This window comes from Episyrphus balteatus, chromosome 3 (genome assembly GCF_945859705.1).
Source record: "Episyrphus balteatus chromosome 3, idEpiBalt1.1, whole genome shotgun sequence".
Taxonomy (NCBI): domain Eukaryota; kingdom Metazoa; phylum Arthropoda; class Insecta; order Diptera; family Syrphidae; genus Episyrphus; species Episyrphus balteatus.
In genome coordinates this window covers 93,505,172-93,522,587 of record NC_079136.1, presented here as the reverse complement: position 1 = coordinate 93,522,587, position 17,416 = coordinate 93,505,172, and the positions used below count along the sequence as shown (strand labels likewise).

The following is a 17,416-nucleotide window of genomic DNA, read 5'->3' as shown; positions in this document are numbered from 1 at the left end:
GTTACAATTTCCGTTTTTCTTTATTTTCAGTTTCTTACCTGTTTACAGCGCTATAACTTCCCAATTTTTAATTTTTAGCCAAAAATCCTTTTGTAGGGAATTCATTTGCATAACTTTATTATTTTGATAAGAACCAGGTAATAGTAAGTGTTTTTATTTAATAAAAGTCGTATTTCTTAATAACCTAGTTTAATATCTCATGCGCTTATAAAGCTTTGGGCTATGAGTGGACGAAGGTAAAAGAATTGCGTTATGAGGGGAAGGGGTAGCAGGTGGGGAAATATAGAAGTAATAGGTGGAGTTGAAGATGGTGAATTATGAGAAAAGTTGGCTTCGTTGAATTTTTCTTCAAATTGATCGATGATATCTGATCTTCTTCGTCGACATCTTCATAAAAAATTCAAGTGGACGATTTTGACAGGATTGTCCACAGCAAAAATTACAGAATGTGGAACATTTAAGTCCCTCTTTCCTGCATCTGCCAGCTCCCATGCATCTAGGCACATAGGTATTTGCATGACACAGCTTTCATCAATTTTTGGGGAGCAGGATCTTGCACAGTTTTAATGGGTTGCAATACGTGGCATCCTCTCGTCCAGCCCCATTTCAGAGGTTTTTCTCAATACCCATCCACGCCATGATCTGGTGATAAGTCCGGAGGAAATGAAAGTGTGCTGGATCTGTTGTACGCGGTAGTTTGCACAAATTAAGTTAGTTGAACTGCTCATAAATTTGAAATATCGAAGAGAGCTTAGAGATATGACTACTGTCCTCTCCATATAAAGCCAACAAGATATGTTCTTCCGCCTCCGATACTTTCTGATCTCTGGCATTTGGGTCCTTAGCTTCTCTGCAGCTTCAAGAGCAGAGGGGTTTTTGAAACATTTTGCAAAATTTGTTTTTTTCCGAAAACAAAGATGTTTGAGGTGGTGTCACATTCACTTATGGCATGAATGAGACGTTCTCCATAGAATTGAATGTGAAAAATGGAGAATTCATCAGATAAATTGATCCTCCCAGGTTTTCGAAGGTACATACACGTTCTCTGCCCTAGGTATAGTAAGTCGATGTCTTCCTCAAAAATCTTTGAAGCTCTATGGTACCTGCTTTAGATACTAATTCTGGCGCAACTGGAAGAAAGCATCCTTACGTTCGAGTTGAATCAGGGGTGGTTGTGGTTGCATGATAGTAGAAACTTAAAGTAGCTGCGCCTCGTGGTGATTTGATGAAAAGCCAAGGGATGTAATCATATAAATGAGAAGCTCAGGACCTTCCTATACATATACACTTATTCTTGTTTGAAGGGGGAAAGGAAGGATCGGGGACGAGCAGCAGCTATAACAGCATGGGATAAGGCCAAACATTTCCTTTTCCATTTATCCAAAGGGCCACTCTTATTCTTCAGTATTACAGTTTCAAAAAATAGAGGATGGGTAAGGGTACTCATCTGTATTGTAAACTTTAGACCGAATGACTTCCAAAACTGTGCCTGCGGCTGCTTTGACTACTCTCAACCTTTTAACCTTCTCCATACTTCTTAGGCAAACAGGATTTGACTGTTTTATTATCCATTTTATAATCACCCGTATTGTGATTTACAACTGTCAATCGATTGTTGATAAATACTGTAATTTTGGGTTTTTAAACCAAAATTATAGGAAAACTGGTCAACTGGAATTTTGTAATTAGATTTCTTTATAACGACTAGGACCATTCTCTGCTTTCAAAACTTTTTTTAATTAAGTAATAAGATATTAAAATTAAATTTGTATCAACTTCCGATTGATAGTTGTATATTAGGGTGGTCCTTATTTTACTCTTTTTCGAAAATTGAGTGCGACGCCCCCTAGATTGGTTCCAAATCAGGAAAAAAAATACCCTATTTTTTTTTTAATTTTTATCTCTGACCCTTCCTGGCCCTATTTTGATAAGAAGTTACTATAGCAAGGGCGATATTCTGTGTCCAGTGTTGGGTAAATGGCGGATTTTTGATATAAACTTCTTAATTAAATATGGTCAGGAAGGGTTAGGAATACAAATTTGAAAAAATTAGGGCTTTTTTTTCCTGATTTGGAACCACTCTAGGGGACGTCCCCAATTTTTTGTTCCTAAGGACCACCCTGTTGTATATAGCAATAAAGCTGAACCTCCTTCAATCGTACTTGTCAACTCATCAACTCATATATGAAACTTCATAAAACTGAAAAAAATGCAGAATTGGTTTTTGGAGTATGGTTAAGGGGGCGGAGGGGGCGTGGCTATGAATTTTTTTTTCAATCTACCATTAGAACCTGATTAAATATAGAATAAGAACCACCCGACTTTTTGTGGGATTCAAATCCTTCATTTAATGGATAATTAAAAAATTTTCTAAAACTATCAAAAATACTTTTTTACTATTTTAGCCCTAACTCGGTTATTTGATTCACAAAATCAAAGTGGGTTACATTTTATTTTAGGTAATTAAATTGTCTATAAGATTGATTATGAAGACTTTTGCGTAAAAGTCAATTGTTAAAGAGTTATAGCACTGTTAAGTGACAAGAAACTGAAAATATTGCAAAATCCGAAATTTTACATGTTTTTGGAAGCTTCATAACTTCGTTGTTTTTGGATGTATAAAAATACTACCAAGGTCATTTTCATAGGAAATTATGTTTTCTACAAGTCTACCAACAACTTTTTTTCAGTAAAATGCACCAGAAGAAAGTTATGGGCATAAAAGTGAAAAAAGTGCCAGATTTCTATGGTTTTTCGGTGATGCTGAAGGGGGCGGAGGGGGCGTGGTTGTGGAAATTTGGTTTTTCTATCTACTAACCATACCTAACAACATATCAAAAATTTAGAACTACCGGACCTTTTGTAGGGTAACCCCCTTTTTTTTAGCTTCATTTATTGGACTATTTTAGGAAAGACGTGTTTTTTTAAAGGATGTCAGAAGAAGAAATGGTTTTTCCCCAAAAACAATAGTACTTTTTGGAACCCACTTCTAAAGGTCTATTCTCCAAGACATTCTCCCAATTTTTTGTACTTATCTATGTATATTAGGGTGGGTCAAAAAAATCGAAATCCTTTTTTTTTTTATTTTTTACTCCGAAAAATCGATTGCTAGACACCTCTAGAATATACACACCAAATATGAGGTCTTCTGCTTCGCAATTTTGCATTTTTACATCAAGCTTCTACTAAAAAAAAAATCATTTTTTTATAAATCTTTACATGTTCTTGTAGGAAAAAAAAAAATTAGAAAAACATTTTTTACTTTTCATAATTTTCTAATTCACTGAAAATTCTTTAATTTCAAATAAGCAAGATGTATTCTTGTTGGGGCTTAAACGTTCTACAAAGAAGTCCTTGGCATAAAATTAATTGTTTCAACCGAAGCAGAGGACCTCGATATTAATATAAAGAGCTAATATTTGGTGTGCATATTCTTGAGGTGTCTAGCAAATTTCGATTTTTGTTTTTACCCACCCTAATGTAGGTATATGCTAAAATTGAGATTTACCTACTCATTCAGTCTGTACATATTCAAATCAAGCCTTTCTTGATATTTCAGATTATTTGTTCCGACTTCCTTGCACAGTATTTTAGAATTTTTTGAATAAAGTGAGTGTGAATTATAAAAAACTCAAAATGTAAATTCGTATGGAGTTTATTGATTTTTTGCAAAATAAAAATGGTTAAGGTTACTTTTATTTATTTTTGAATTTTATATAACAGAAGACGGCAACTCTGGTTCTTAGAACAGAATTTTAAGAACAACGAAAACGTAGGACAACAGAGCCGATGCAAAGCAGCAAATGAGTCGAGTCTGGAGAAATTTTGTAGAAACAAGAAAAATTTCTGTTCGGCGATTGATTGGAATTTTTATTTTTATTATCTTTTCCCTCACCCGCTTGCTCTTCCTTCTTACACATTATATCCGTTTTCCTTCCAAAAAAAAAAACAAAAAAATTGAAAACCCATATATATCCTGAATTCGACTCATGCTCCTTAATAAGAAATAGAACTACCCCAACCACTACCATTAACGTCACCACCGCAGCCACTGATCCAATGTGTGTGTGGTAAATTTTCTGTCTGTCTACAGATGGTTTTCTACAAATAAGGATCAGGATTGTTAGTTTAAGTATTTCAATGGAACGGGACCTGGTTTTCGGTCAGTTGTCCAATTTACACGTCTTGTGTATTCTTGCTCACGTTGTCTCCCTCAGTCTGGTTAGGGAAATTTTTCAACAAAAACAACAAGGGATTTGGATAATTGCTATTTGTGATCCAGATGATTGGTTAGGTTGTGGCGGACGTTGTTTTTCGAAAATAAAAAAAAAAAAAATTCAATACAAAAAAAAAAAAATCTTGGAATGGGTAATTTATTGAAATTCTTGGAATAAAAGACTCCACCTAAAAATTAGGGTTTATCTGGAAAGTGCTGTCCACCCACTTCTATACAAATGCCATTTACACTTGGCAAATATTCGCGAGAAAAATGCGCATTTTTTGTTCATTCTTTTTTTTTTTTTTGAAAGAAAAACAAAAAAAACAAGAACACCATTCTTCACTCATTTATTATAATCATTTTTTTTCGTCCTTTTTTTTTTAATATCCTTTCCATTTATTTATTTTTTGTTTTTTTTTTTTTGCCTAGCTGATTGTGTTTGTTTGTCACCTTTTGTGTATTTAAGAAAAATTACTTTTCACACCGGACGACACATCGTAGTTGTTGTTCGGAAAGGGGACACACTGTCCGGGTTTGGTCCTTTTTCACCTTTTGATTTGGTGCCTCCCGAAAAAAGTTTGTTTTCTTTTTTTTTTATTCTTTCAAACAATAAGGACGAAAAACGGACTCAAAGTGAAAAATAGGAAAATTAACACATAAATTTCCGCCAATAACGGGAGAAAGTTTTTTTTTTTTATTTTATTTTTTTTTTCGGTTGGAAGGTTTTTACTGCTTTCAGCATTCCAAGTGAATTGTCCTGTCAAACTTTTTCAATATGTTTTATTTGTGAATTCCAGAGGACCGATGGAGATACAGTGTATTGACAACTCTATACTGAACGTATACATGAATGGTATCATGGTTTCGGTATTTATGAAGTTAATTTAATATGATGAAATTGAAGCCTGTTGTTTAATAGGAAAGTAGCTCTGGGAGGGGAAATCCGACAAAACCTTTTTTTTTATTAATTTCTGACTTTTTCGTAAACGACTAAGCGAAAATTTATACAAAAGTATAAAAGCAACCGTCAAATTATATTGGGAGCACTCCTGTGGCAGTAGACAGTTTTGGAAAAATTCACATGACGTAAATTTTAATTTGTTTTTAATTATAAAATATACTTAAATCAAAGTTTTTATTAATTTTGAAAAATCACAAGTTGATTACACGGTGTAACACTCAAAATATACGCGGGCGGAGACCTATCAGGTTTTGTAGAGCTAGTCGCACTGAATACGAAACGGTATTTGAAAATCCCCTAACACCCCCAAAATCTGGAGTTACGGGCAAAAAACGGTTTTTTGGGCCTTCACCCATTGAAAAAATTCTAGCTTCGACAATTTTTTACCCATTTTCGATTTTTTTATAGTTTCTGATAGAAGATAAATATACCTTTTTAACAATGTATAAAACATGTAACTCGGTTAAACCACTTAGAATTTATAAGATGTCAAAGTTCAAAAATTCAATTTTTTTTGTCATTTGCCCAACTTCGGCATCAATTTAAAGTATATGTTTTCAAAACAACATGCTATTTAAAAAATATATTCTAAAACTATATCTATTTCCCAATTGATCGATGTATTTTTTATGAAAATGACTTCAAAATTGGTTTAGAAAAAAAATTTTTCGATTTCAACCCAGATACAGAAATTCGAACTTTTAGGTATAGAACAAAAATGTTGTTTCGGCACGTAGTAGGATAAGTTGGACGCCAGGATTTGATGAAGGGTTTTTGTAGAGGAGCTGAATACAAACATTTTTTTTCTTAAAGAGGGGGGTCTATCTCCATCCGTTTAGGTGGGAGGGGCATTTTTCTAAAAAAAAATTATCAAAATAAAAAAAAAAAATGATTAAAAAACAACGACAACACTTACAGTAATAAATGATACCATTTCCAAAAGGCAAAATTGTGCATTTGATTCTAATTTTTAAATCAATATAATATTACTAATAGTTTTTGAAATAATCGATTTCAAAGTTAAAAATAGGGAAAAAAAAATGTTTGAAAACTCATTTTATACTATTTTTGTCCAGACTGTGAATTTTAGTAAATAAATTACTTGGACAGAAAACTGCCTCAATTAATTCCTTATCGAACAGTGAAAACTATACGTTTCTATGTCTTCTAGTTTATGAGAAAATTAGAAAATTGAATTTTTGAACTTTGACATCTTATAAATTCTAAGTGGTTTAACCGAGTTACATGTTTTATACATTGTTAAAAAGGTATATTTATCTTCTATCAGAAACTGTAAAAATGGGTAAAAAATTGTCGAAGCTAGAATTTTTTCAATGGGTGAAGGTCCAAAAAACCGTTTTTTGCCCGTAACTCCAGATTTTGGGGGTGTTAGGGGATTTTCAAATACCGTTTCGTATTCAGTGCGACTAGCTCTACAAAACCTGATAGGTCTCCGCCCGCGTATATTTTAAAACCTCATTTTTGTAACACCGTGTTATTGTTGATCAGTGATGCGTTGTTGGGGTCAACTAAAGTTGAGCAGCCCTATTGATCAAAACTCCACTTCGTTGATCAAGCTTCAAGGATCACCACAAATCAATATAACGTGAAGTATGAAAAGAATTTTCAAATTTGTTTGAGTTATTTCAACAAATTTTTTCAACATTAAATCAAAGTTGAGTATATTACATTTTGAATTGCGTTATTTTCTCAGTGTACGTTTTCATGCCTTCTAAGTGTAATGTAAGATTTTTTCATACTTAAGTATGTTTTATAATTTTTTTTTTCTCACTAACGCCTCTGAGGTGACAGTTGTGCAATTTCGTTTTTCATGATGCTCACACGCAAATTAGCCGTATTGATATGACTTCATCAAAGCTGTCGCTGCTTCCTGGGCTAGCTCCGTGAAGCCAGAACTTCGACCTCAATATTTTTTTATACCAAACAAAGTCTAATTTGTCCATGTTTGGTTAGCCAAAATTTTCCTTTGTCCACACCTCAAAAAAAAATTTAGAGCAAATTCTATTTTTGTATAGGGAGCCTTAAAAATCGTTTAAACAACCGCTCAAATTTTGAGAATTACATATAAAACCAATACCAATTGTTGGTCCACCTGTTTTTTTTTTCATATCAAAATTAAATCCTGCGTTTACAATTTTCATTTTAATTAATATCTTTGGCTCGCTCAAAATATAGGAAGAAATCGAAGAAATTTGGATTTTTAGAGGTTTTTGAAAAATATGATTTTTTTTTAAATTGCGCGGTTTGGATACAAAAAAAAAATATATTAAATATTTTTAGGCTTTTACGTGAAAGATAATTCCAAGAAAAAACTTATATTTGTTGGAATTGAGCACACATAGAAGCTGCGAAATAGTTAGTGAAGGAAAAAAATCATTTTTTCATATAAAATCTTTTTTTTCTTAACAACTTCAACGGATTTGAGCGAGCCAAAGACGAACGATATTATAATTTTTTTTTACATATTATCAAATCTCAGACCCTAATACAACCTAATATACACCCTAATATACATGCCAAATATTTATCGTTTTTCCACCCACCGTTTTGGAGAAATTCAAAAAACAAATTTTAAGGCCTTGTTTCATTTTGTTTTTTGGGCATAATTTCATTACGAAATAAAGCCCCTATAAAATTAGACCTAAACACTTATTTTGGGGCTTACTTTCATTGTATTTTAAAAACTTTATTTCATTTATATTTGGGGCATTTTTTCATTTTGATGGGGCCTTGTTTCATTGTAGTCTATTTAATAGACCCGAGCTCCAGAGCAAAAATAGAACAAATTCGTTCAAGACTTTTTATTGGCGATTATGATTCCTTGGCATACAAGAATACTCCACCCAAAAGTGCTACTAAATCCATTGGTGCATTTCTGAGAAAACGGCAACACTGGTCGGTTTTCAGTTTTTTTGATTTAACTCGAAAACCAAGCCTGACTTTGAAATGGTTCAAAGACACTTTTCATAGCAAATTAAATTTTCTGTCAAGTTAAGATGGTTAAAAAATTTTAAAAATTATTTTTGTCTAAAATTCTAACCTAAAATCAAAGAAAAAAAAGTTAAAAAATTGACAATTTTATTTTTTTTTACTAAATCAAGGGGCATTTTGCGTATGTAGCCGGGACGTCCAAACTTTGTACTAATGAAATAAAGTAGAGGTAAAATCCTTTAATAATATGCAATTTTTAATTTTTTTTGTCAAGAAACAACTTAAATGTACCTATTCAAAAATTAGCACTTTTTCTAAATTTTTGACTTTTTTAGTTAAAAGCAAGTTTTTAAAACTCGATAAAATCGTATTAATTGGTAACTTTTAGACTTTTAAAGTAAACATACTTCGAGGGATTGATTTAATATAAACTAAATATGACAAACAAAAAAATTTATTTGCATCCTTATGGCCTTTTGTGCAATTTTGTGTATGTGCATTTTTATAAATTCGGGTCGAATGGATGGACGGAGAGCCATTAGCTTTGGTCTATTGCATAGAAGAACATTTAATACCAACTCTTTTACTGTTTTCAATGGCCTGAAAAACAATTCTTGTAAAATCCGCGACCAACGAAAAGTTTCTCTTGAAAAACGAAAAAAATACTCTAATGAGTTTGAAACAAAATAGCTCAGGGAAATTAGTAAATCAAATTGCACTTTTCGCGGGACAAATTTTTTTCATGGAACGTGTTTTAGTGAATGTCCTTATCGTAAAAGTGAATTTTTTGGGATGATAAGATATCGGGAACAGCCGCCATCTTGGAAAAGAGGTCGGTGCCGTTTTTATTTTATAACTCCATTTTTACTCATTTAAACCAAAAATGTCCGAGGGTAGACTTATTATCAATTAAATTATCTAAAAAATGTTATACAAATGAATTCCGTGAGTTAGTTAAATTCAATTTTATAGTCGGTCAAAGTCCGGGTTCTTCTCGCAAGGTTAAGACAATATGACATTTTTTCAAATATCTGAAGAACTTTTGATTTGTTGGGGATTTTCTTAAAGTATGAATTATAGCACTTTGAATTATCTATGAAATGAGCCCTTTATCGTTACTGTAACCAACATAATGTATAAGCCATCTAACGTCGAAGTTCACATTCTACTATCCAAAAGTGAGAAAATAACAAGTTTTCTTCTATTAGACCGAGCAAATTTTTGAAGTGGAGGTATAACCAAAATATAAGTAAACAGTTTTTTAACTATATTCGTCTAAATATTGAATTCAAAGTTTGAAATCTTTAATGTTAACCTTTATATGGTTTTCGAGGTTTTAAATGAAGTGAATTTTCCAATTAATGTGAATAAGCTCAAGTGACACTATTTAAAATTCTAAATATAAGAACTGATGCCCTGTCATTTTTCCTAAACATGAACACCTCAATCTCAGCATTACGATAAGTATAACTCAAGATATGAGGTGTGTAAGCCGTTATGTTTTCGAGACTATTGTGTTTAATTTTTGATTGTTTATTTGAACTATTGAAATCCCAAATATGTTCAGTTAAAAAATCGTATATCATGACTTCGACGTTTGGTTGCCTCTACAATGTGATGGTTACAAAAACAATAAAGGGTTCATTTCATAGATAATTAAAAGTGCTATAATTCATTCTTTAAGAAAATCCCCAACAAATCAAAAGTTCTTCAGATATTTGAAAAAATGTCATATTGTCTTAACCTTGCGAGAAGAACCCGGACTTTGACCGACTATAAAATTGAATTTAACTAACTCACGGAATTCATTTGTATAACATTTTTTAGATAATTTAATTGATAATAAGTCTACCCTCGGACATTTTTGGTTTAAATGAGTAAAAATGGAGTTATAAAATAAAAACGGCACCGACCTCTTTTCCAAGATGGCGGCTGTTCCCGATATCTTATCATCCCAAAAAATTCACTTTTACGATAAGGACATTCACTAAAACACGTTCCATGAAAAAAATTTGTCCCGCGAAAAGTGCAATTTGATTTACTAATTTCCCTGAGCTATTTTGTTTCAAACTCATTAGAGTATTTTTTTCGTTTTTCAAGAGAAACTTTTCGTTGGTCGCGGATTTTACAAGAATTGTTTTTCAGGCCATTGAAAACAGTAAAAGAGTTGGTATTAAATGTTCTTCTATGCAATAGACCAAAGCTAATGGCTCTCCGTCCATCCATTCGACCCGAATTTATAAAAATGCACATACACAAAATTGCACAAAAGGCCATAAGGATGCAAATAAATTTTTTTGTTTGTCATATTTAGTTTATATTAAATCAATCCCTCGAAGTATGTTTACTTTAAAAGTCTAAAAGTTACCAATTAATACGATTTTATCGAGTTTTAAAAACTTGCTTTTAACTAAAAAAGTCAAAAATTTAGAAAAAGTGCTAATTTTTGAATAGGTACATTTAAGTTGTTTCTTGACAAAAAAAATTAAAAATTGCATATTATCAAAGGATTTTACCTCTACTTTATTTCATTAGTACAAAGTTTGGACGTCCCGGCTACATACGCAAAATGCCCCTTGATTTAGTAAAAAAAAATAAAATTGTCAATTTTTTAACTTTTTTTTCTTTGATTTTAGGTTAGAATTTTAGACAAAAATAATTTTTAAAATTTTTTAACCATCTTAACTTGACAGAAAATTTAATTTGCTATGAAAAGTGTCTTTGAACCATTTCAAAGTCAGGCTTGGTTTTCGAGTTAAATCAAAAAAACTGAAAACCGACCAGTGTTGCCGTTTTCTCAGAAATGCACCAATGGATTTAGTAGCACTTTTGGGTGGAGTATTCTTGTATGCCAAGGAATCATAATCGCCAATAAAAACTCTTGAACGAATTTGTTCCATCCAAAAGGGTCTATTCAATAGACTATTGGGGCATATTTTCATTATGAAAAAATACCCCAATTAAATTAATTTTTTCTTTTGGGGCCTTATTTCCTGGGGCCTAATTTCGCGGAGCCATTTTTTTCTAAAATACAAACGGCCATCGTTTGTCCACCTTGAACAATGGATACAAACCAAAAATCATTGTTTTTCCACCCTATGTTGAGGAAATAATCAAAATACAAATTTACAAAATTCCCAACAAATGTTACACATACACCAGAGTGTATGCAAATTTTAAAGTCCCCCTGAAATCTCCAAAAATTACTTTTTTTCAAAAATTCAAAATTTTGTCGTTTGTCCAACTCGAGTTCTTTAAATAAATCCCCAAAAATGACTCTTTTTTCAAAAATTTAAATTTCTATCGTTTGGTTAGAAGATATTACAAAACCAAATTTTGTACTGAAAATTTTAAAGTCCCAAAAATATATCGTTTGTCCATGCGAGTTTAACTATATACTTTCTTTAAAAAAGCTTCCTGGGCTACGAAAATTTTATCTTTATCGGAAATGAAAACAAAAATTGCGAGGTGCAACAAGGGGATGTAGCTCAGATGGTAGAGCGCTCGCTTAGCATGTGAGAGGTACGGGGATCGATGCCCCGCATCTCCAATTAGTATTTTTTTTTTTTTATTTTTTATTTGCTTAGGAAGTATCAATTTGTCTCTCTAAGCTTTAATTGATTTCGCTTCTCAAATTGTTTCAAATTTAACAATTTGAAAATACGAAATACAAAGTGGAAGTCCAATTTAAAATTTAGCTGAAGCGAAGTAACTGCTCGTAGAGCGATAACAATAATAATGAATTAATAAATATTTTTATATCTTGGTTGTAATAAAAATATTTGCTCCTACTTCTTCTTCTCATACTTGGGCAAACCCCTCTGGAGCTTAACCCTCTACTGCATACGAAGCCAAATATGGTTTTGTCTATTTGTATGCACTTTTCTCTTCTCTGTCACAAAAAAATTATAAAGATTCAATACAATCCTCTTCTTTGTGTTTCTGAGAACCCATAAGGATAGTTTTTTCGTGTGTCCGACACAAAATAAAGGTGTATTTTATGATCACAGGTGAGTCGATCAGTCGTGTGCATTGAAATCGAAAGTGTAGAATATATTCATACTTTAAGTGTTAATTACTGCGTTTGTTTGGAAAGAAAAGTCGAATTAAAAATTTATTTTTGATAGATTATCTTATTATGTACGCTATGAACCAATTTTTATTGAAAAAAAGTTATTGGCCTGGTCTTGGGAGGGCAAAAAGTACGGAAGCCATATTTGGCTTCGTATGCATTAAGGGGTTTTAAATCTACACAATTTGTTAAATTTTGTTGTTGGAAAATTTTGTTCCTTTACATTTTTTTTTGCTTGAAAGCTTCAGAAATGGAGCCCCTTCACTTTTAGAGACATTTTTTTTACCTTAACCCCATTTCCAGGGGCGTAACCACAAAAAATTTAGGGGGAGGGAGGCTTACCTATAATATTTTCAATCATTTTATTACTTTTTAGTTTTTTTAAGATCTGGGAGTGGGTGAAAATGTTGGAGCAAGACTTACTTTGACAGTGGAAAGAATGTGAACCAGAAAAAAATATATATAACGGAAAAAACAAATTGCTTTTCTCGGTTCCATGGCTTAAAATGAGCCAAATTTGAATTAATTCTTAACCTTTTGTAATGCAATGTATTTATTTTACTTTATTTTGTTTTTAAATGATGAATATTTATCTTTTGATTTTTTTAATTTTATTCTTTACATAATCTGAATAAATAAAATTAGTAAAATTTCTTACCCCTTAATGCATACGAAGCCAAATTTGGCTTATAAATAAATTTTTTAAACAAATTAATTTAAACAAATTTTTTTAATGTAAACCGTTTTGAAACAACCCAAAGAACCCATGTAAAGCATTTTTTAATTTTTTCGTCCGCTAATATTAATTCATGCAGTAGAGGGTTAAGGTCACTATTTAAGAAAAGACTTACAGTGGAATCTCGCTAACTTGAACACATGCTAAACCAGGCTTGTTCAAGTTACTGGATTGTTCAAGTAACTGGAACATAAAAAAAAGTCTTCGTTTTTGTATGAATTCAATTTGTTTTATAAATTAATGTAAATGACACAAAACGCAATTAAAAACGTAGTTACTACATTGAGGAAATTCAAATTTCTGTTAAAAAAAAATTTATTTGTTCAAGTTATAGAGCTTCAAGTATTTTAGTTGTTCAACTTATAGAATCAGTAATACAAAAGTAGAAGAAAATACCATGTTCAAGTTATTGGATTGTTCAAGTTATCGTATGTTCAAGTTAGCGAGAGTCTACTGTATTTATTTATTTTTGTTTAACTTTCTTATACTACCGAAAAATGTAAATTTTTTAATTTTTTCAAAATTCTGAGTTTGAAAATATTTTTAATTTTTTTTTTTTTTCTCAAAAATAGATTTACAAAAAATAAAATCCAGATTTCCGCATAAGGATTCTTGAATTTTCAAAATATTGAAACCATATGTACCTTATTCACATAAAACGAAAAGAAAAATATAAGAATCATTGAATCGAATACATTGGCATTTATATCGCATTAAGGATCAACACAAGTGTGTTACCCTCGTTTATTTGTAATAAACGGAGTAAAACACCTCGTTCTCTACACTCAAACCAGAAAACAAAAATATTTTATATTCTTTCATCGAACTCAAACTTTGTCCTATTTATCAACACGTTTTCGCCATCATAACGCATGTGAAAGTCAAGCCCATTCCACGGATAACATTGGTTTAAATTGTTTTTTTTTTTTATTTCTTGCAACATCTGCTTTTAAAACACTGTGTAAAATAAAACAAAAAAATGGATACTTTTTATGATTTTTAGGGTATAAACCTAATAATAATTTGTGATGTGAAATCACATTTGGGGTACAATATTAATAGCAGTTCAATTGGCTTGTAAATCTTAGGCTATTACTCATTAACCACCTCACTGACAGACTTGTGGTTAGTTTTTTAAGTATTTTTTTAATTTCAATATGAATGTATTTTTAATTTTGACTTTTGATTGACAAACTGCAATGCAAATTTTGGGCCAAAAATACAAAAAATGAATGGGCTCAACCGGGATTTGAACCCGGGACCTCTCGCACCCAAAGCGAGAATCATACCCCTAGACCATTGAGCCGCTTGATATACATAATTTTGAAGACTTAGAGAAATGCAGGGCTAGATCGGAGTATTCGATCTTATAGTTCAAGGTTATAGAGCAGTTTAAGTTTAGTATAGAAGAATGATGATAATAAATAAAACCAATTTAAGAGAAAGTTCGAATAAAAATCCAGTAGATAGTAAATTTGTAATTGATTTTTTTTTTCATTAGTTGTTTTTTTTTTATTTCATGTGTGTAAAGTTTCAAGTTTTAATTTACGTAAAAAAATAATGTTATGCAATAAAATACTTCTTTTAAATTAAGGAATCATGGCCTATATTTTAAGTAGATGTTTTTTCATTAGAATGTACTTTTGGCTTGTGGGCATATAACCTTCTGATAAAAGATACCACGGTGCATATCTGTTTTCAGGAATGATTCTTATGGAGTGAAATTTCATCTCTGGACTTTTCAGAAATATTGTAAACTACAAAGCAAAATCACACTTGTAGGCAGCGTTGCCAACCCATTCAGTCAAAATTATGCCTCACTTGAAAAAAAATTATGCCTTTTCAAATAAATTATTCCTCAATTTAAATTTCTTAGTTTATGCTTAAAAATTATATACAAAAAGTACACAAGTACACAGAACGAAATGTTTTTTTAATCAATTTAAACATTAAGGGCCAATTTTTCAATAGTCAGATAAACCTCAGATAGAGATTATTCCTAGGAATAAAATTTTTTGTATTGAAATTTATTCTTCTGATAGTCTAACTGACGATTGAAAAGGCACGTAACGGAAACTTTTTTTCTTCGAAAAGAATATTTCAAGACGTTGCTTCATATAATTGGAAAAAATTAGCGCCCAATTTTTTTCACCAATAAAAAATATTAGCCTATTTGCAAGCGTTTTAGACCTTTTTACAGCAACAAAATTAGATTCTTTTCTAGTAAAAGTGATTAGTGTGAACAAAATTCTTCGAAAAATTAAACACTACCAAGAGCTAAATGGTAAAAACAAATTCTGTATATAAAATTTCGAACAACTTTTATTTAAAAGATATAGAAAATATAAGTTTTTAGTCTTATTATTAAAATATTTAAAAAATTATAAGAAAGTTTTAAAATATAAATCAAGAGTAGAAAGAAAAAAATTATGCCTTTTTGGCAAAAAATAAGCCTCAATGCCTTAGCTAATAAAATTATGCCTAAAAGGCATAATTATGCCTCAGTTGGCATCGCTGCTTGTAGGTATTCCAACTTTAACAAAATTTCTTCAGAGTGCTAGCGTTAATTCTTGTTCTAAGTCTAAATTTAGTAGCAACTCATTTTTTCACTCAAGAACTAAGTCCTAGTTCTGTTAATTAAGCACCAAGTTCTAGCTAGGACACAGTACAAGCTTAAAATCAGTACCTGTTTATTATACCAATCGTTACCACTCAAGTGAGTACCAAGTGATTTCTTCATACAAGTATTAAAACTGTGAAATTAAAACCGAGTGTTAGTTAAAGCTCCGTATTTGTTAAGACCTCGAAATCAAGAGTCTAGCTGCACACTTGAATTAAGGGGTAATAACACCTTGTAAACCACGAAATCGAGCGTCATTTTCATCAGCGTATAAAACAAAGAAGAAATATTATTTTCTTTTGGTGTTTGTTTAGTTTAATTAAGTAGATTAATAGGTAACAGAATAGGCTAATGTGAAATTTTTTAAATGGCGGTGTAGTTCAGGATGATAGTTAAATCCTGTGCTCCCATCGGGCGACCAACTAACTCCTACAGTTTTAAACCGATTGGGCTGAAATTTTGTGTGGAGCTTAAAAATACTATTCGCTAGTGAAGTACGTAGGATTTTTTTAAAATATTAATTTTTAAAGAAATGGCATTAGTTTGAAAAAATTATTTCATCCCAAAAACAAAATTCGTTGAAAAAAGACCATAAAATCGTTAAATTTTAATATTTTAAAAAAATCCTACGTACTTCACTAGAGAATAGTATTTTTAAGCTCCACACAAAATTTCAGCCCAATCGGTTAAGAACTGTAGGAGTTAGTTGGTCGCCCGATGGGAGCACAGGATTTTACTATCATCCTGAACTACACCGCCATTTAAAAAATTTCACATCATTAAAAAATCTAACACTAACCTATTCTGTTACCTATTAATATACTTAATCAAACTAATCAAACACCAAAAGAAAATAATATTTCTTCTTTGTTTTATACGCTGATGAATATGACGCTCGATTTCGTGGTTTACAAGGTGTTATTACCCCTTAACTGCTTGGTATTTCCTCTTTCAGCGCATACTTAGAGTCGGCTTTTTGTTCCACAAATAATTAAGTTTTAAACGTTTTACAGTGAAATATTCCACGGCTTTTCTTTTACTGTATTTTTTAGTTGATCCAGATTATTATTTTTGGGAACATAAGCATAACGTAGGTCTAGGAAAGCTCACTAACACCGTACGTCTTGGAAAGCAGATTAGAGCCCCCGTAAAATTTATGACCCGACTCCAAAATGCAAATCGTTCCCCAAATCTTCTCCATAAACATTTCATTCCATCCCTTGAATCTAAACTCACTCTTGTCTCATTTGAGAAAAGAACTATGATGCTGAGGTATAAAGTAATAATCGTTTTTTTTTTTTATATAGAATAAGAAGGACGTTCGTTAAATTTGAGCAGGAGTTTAAGTTTAAAGTATATCTGATCCTTAGCTCCGTGAATCTAGAACTGCTACCCAAAAATTTTTGATACAAACTAGTCTTATTCGTTTATCAACCGTTTGACCAAAAAATTTTAAAGAGATAGACGTATAAAACAAATTGCAATTTGCACCTTGATACACACTTAACATCATAATCTGTCTAACCTATGTACATATGTCTAGGAAATATTCAAAGAAATTTGGGTTTACAATCTAGGACAAACGAATTAGGGCCCTATTATGACTTGTAAATCACTAGAAACATTTGGCAAATCAAAGTTATTGGGCTTTTAATAAGCGATTTAAAAATGAACGTTGCGAAAATAAAATTGATATCTAGTTTTCGATGCTTAACCAAATAATGTCGTTCTTTTTACACACATTCTTCTATTTCCTGTCAAAAATAGACAATTACCCAAACAAATCTTAACATTACCAAATGGCTTACGATTTAAATGACCAAGAAAAAATCTCGCTAGCTCTCGTCTCGACGTCT

The 17,416-nt window shown here is 31.4% G+C and overlaps 1 protein-coding gene and 2 non-coding genes across 3 annotated transcripts in view; 1 reads left to right on the top strand and 2 right to left on the bottom strand.

Annotated features, from left to right (window-relative positions):
- Positions 1-17,416, bottom strand: part of LOC129915139 (GATA zinc finger domain-containing protein 14-like) — a 70,799-nt gene that overhangs the window by 51,759 nt on the left and 1,624 nt on the right. The gene's annotated exons all lie outside the window — the stretch shown is intronic.
- Trnaa-agc (transfer RNA alanine (anticodon AGC)) lies at positions 11,610-11,682 on the top strand. The gene has a single exon. It is a non-coding gene; the product is annotated as a tRNA-Ala (tRNA).
- On the bottom strand, positions 14,175-14,246 carry Trnap-ugg (transfer RNA proline (anticodon UGG)). The gene has a single exon. It is a non-coding gene; the product is annotated as a tRNA-Pro (tRNA).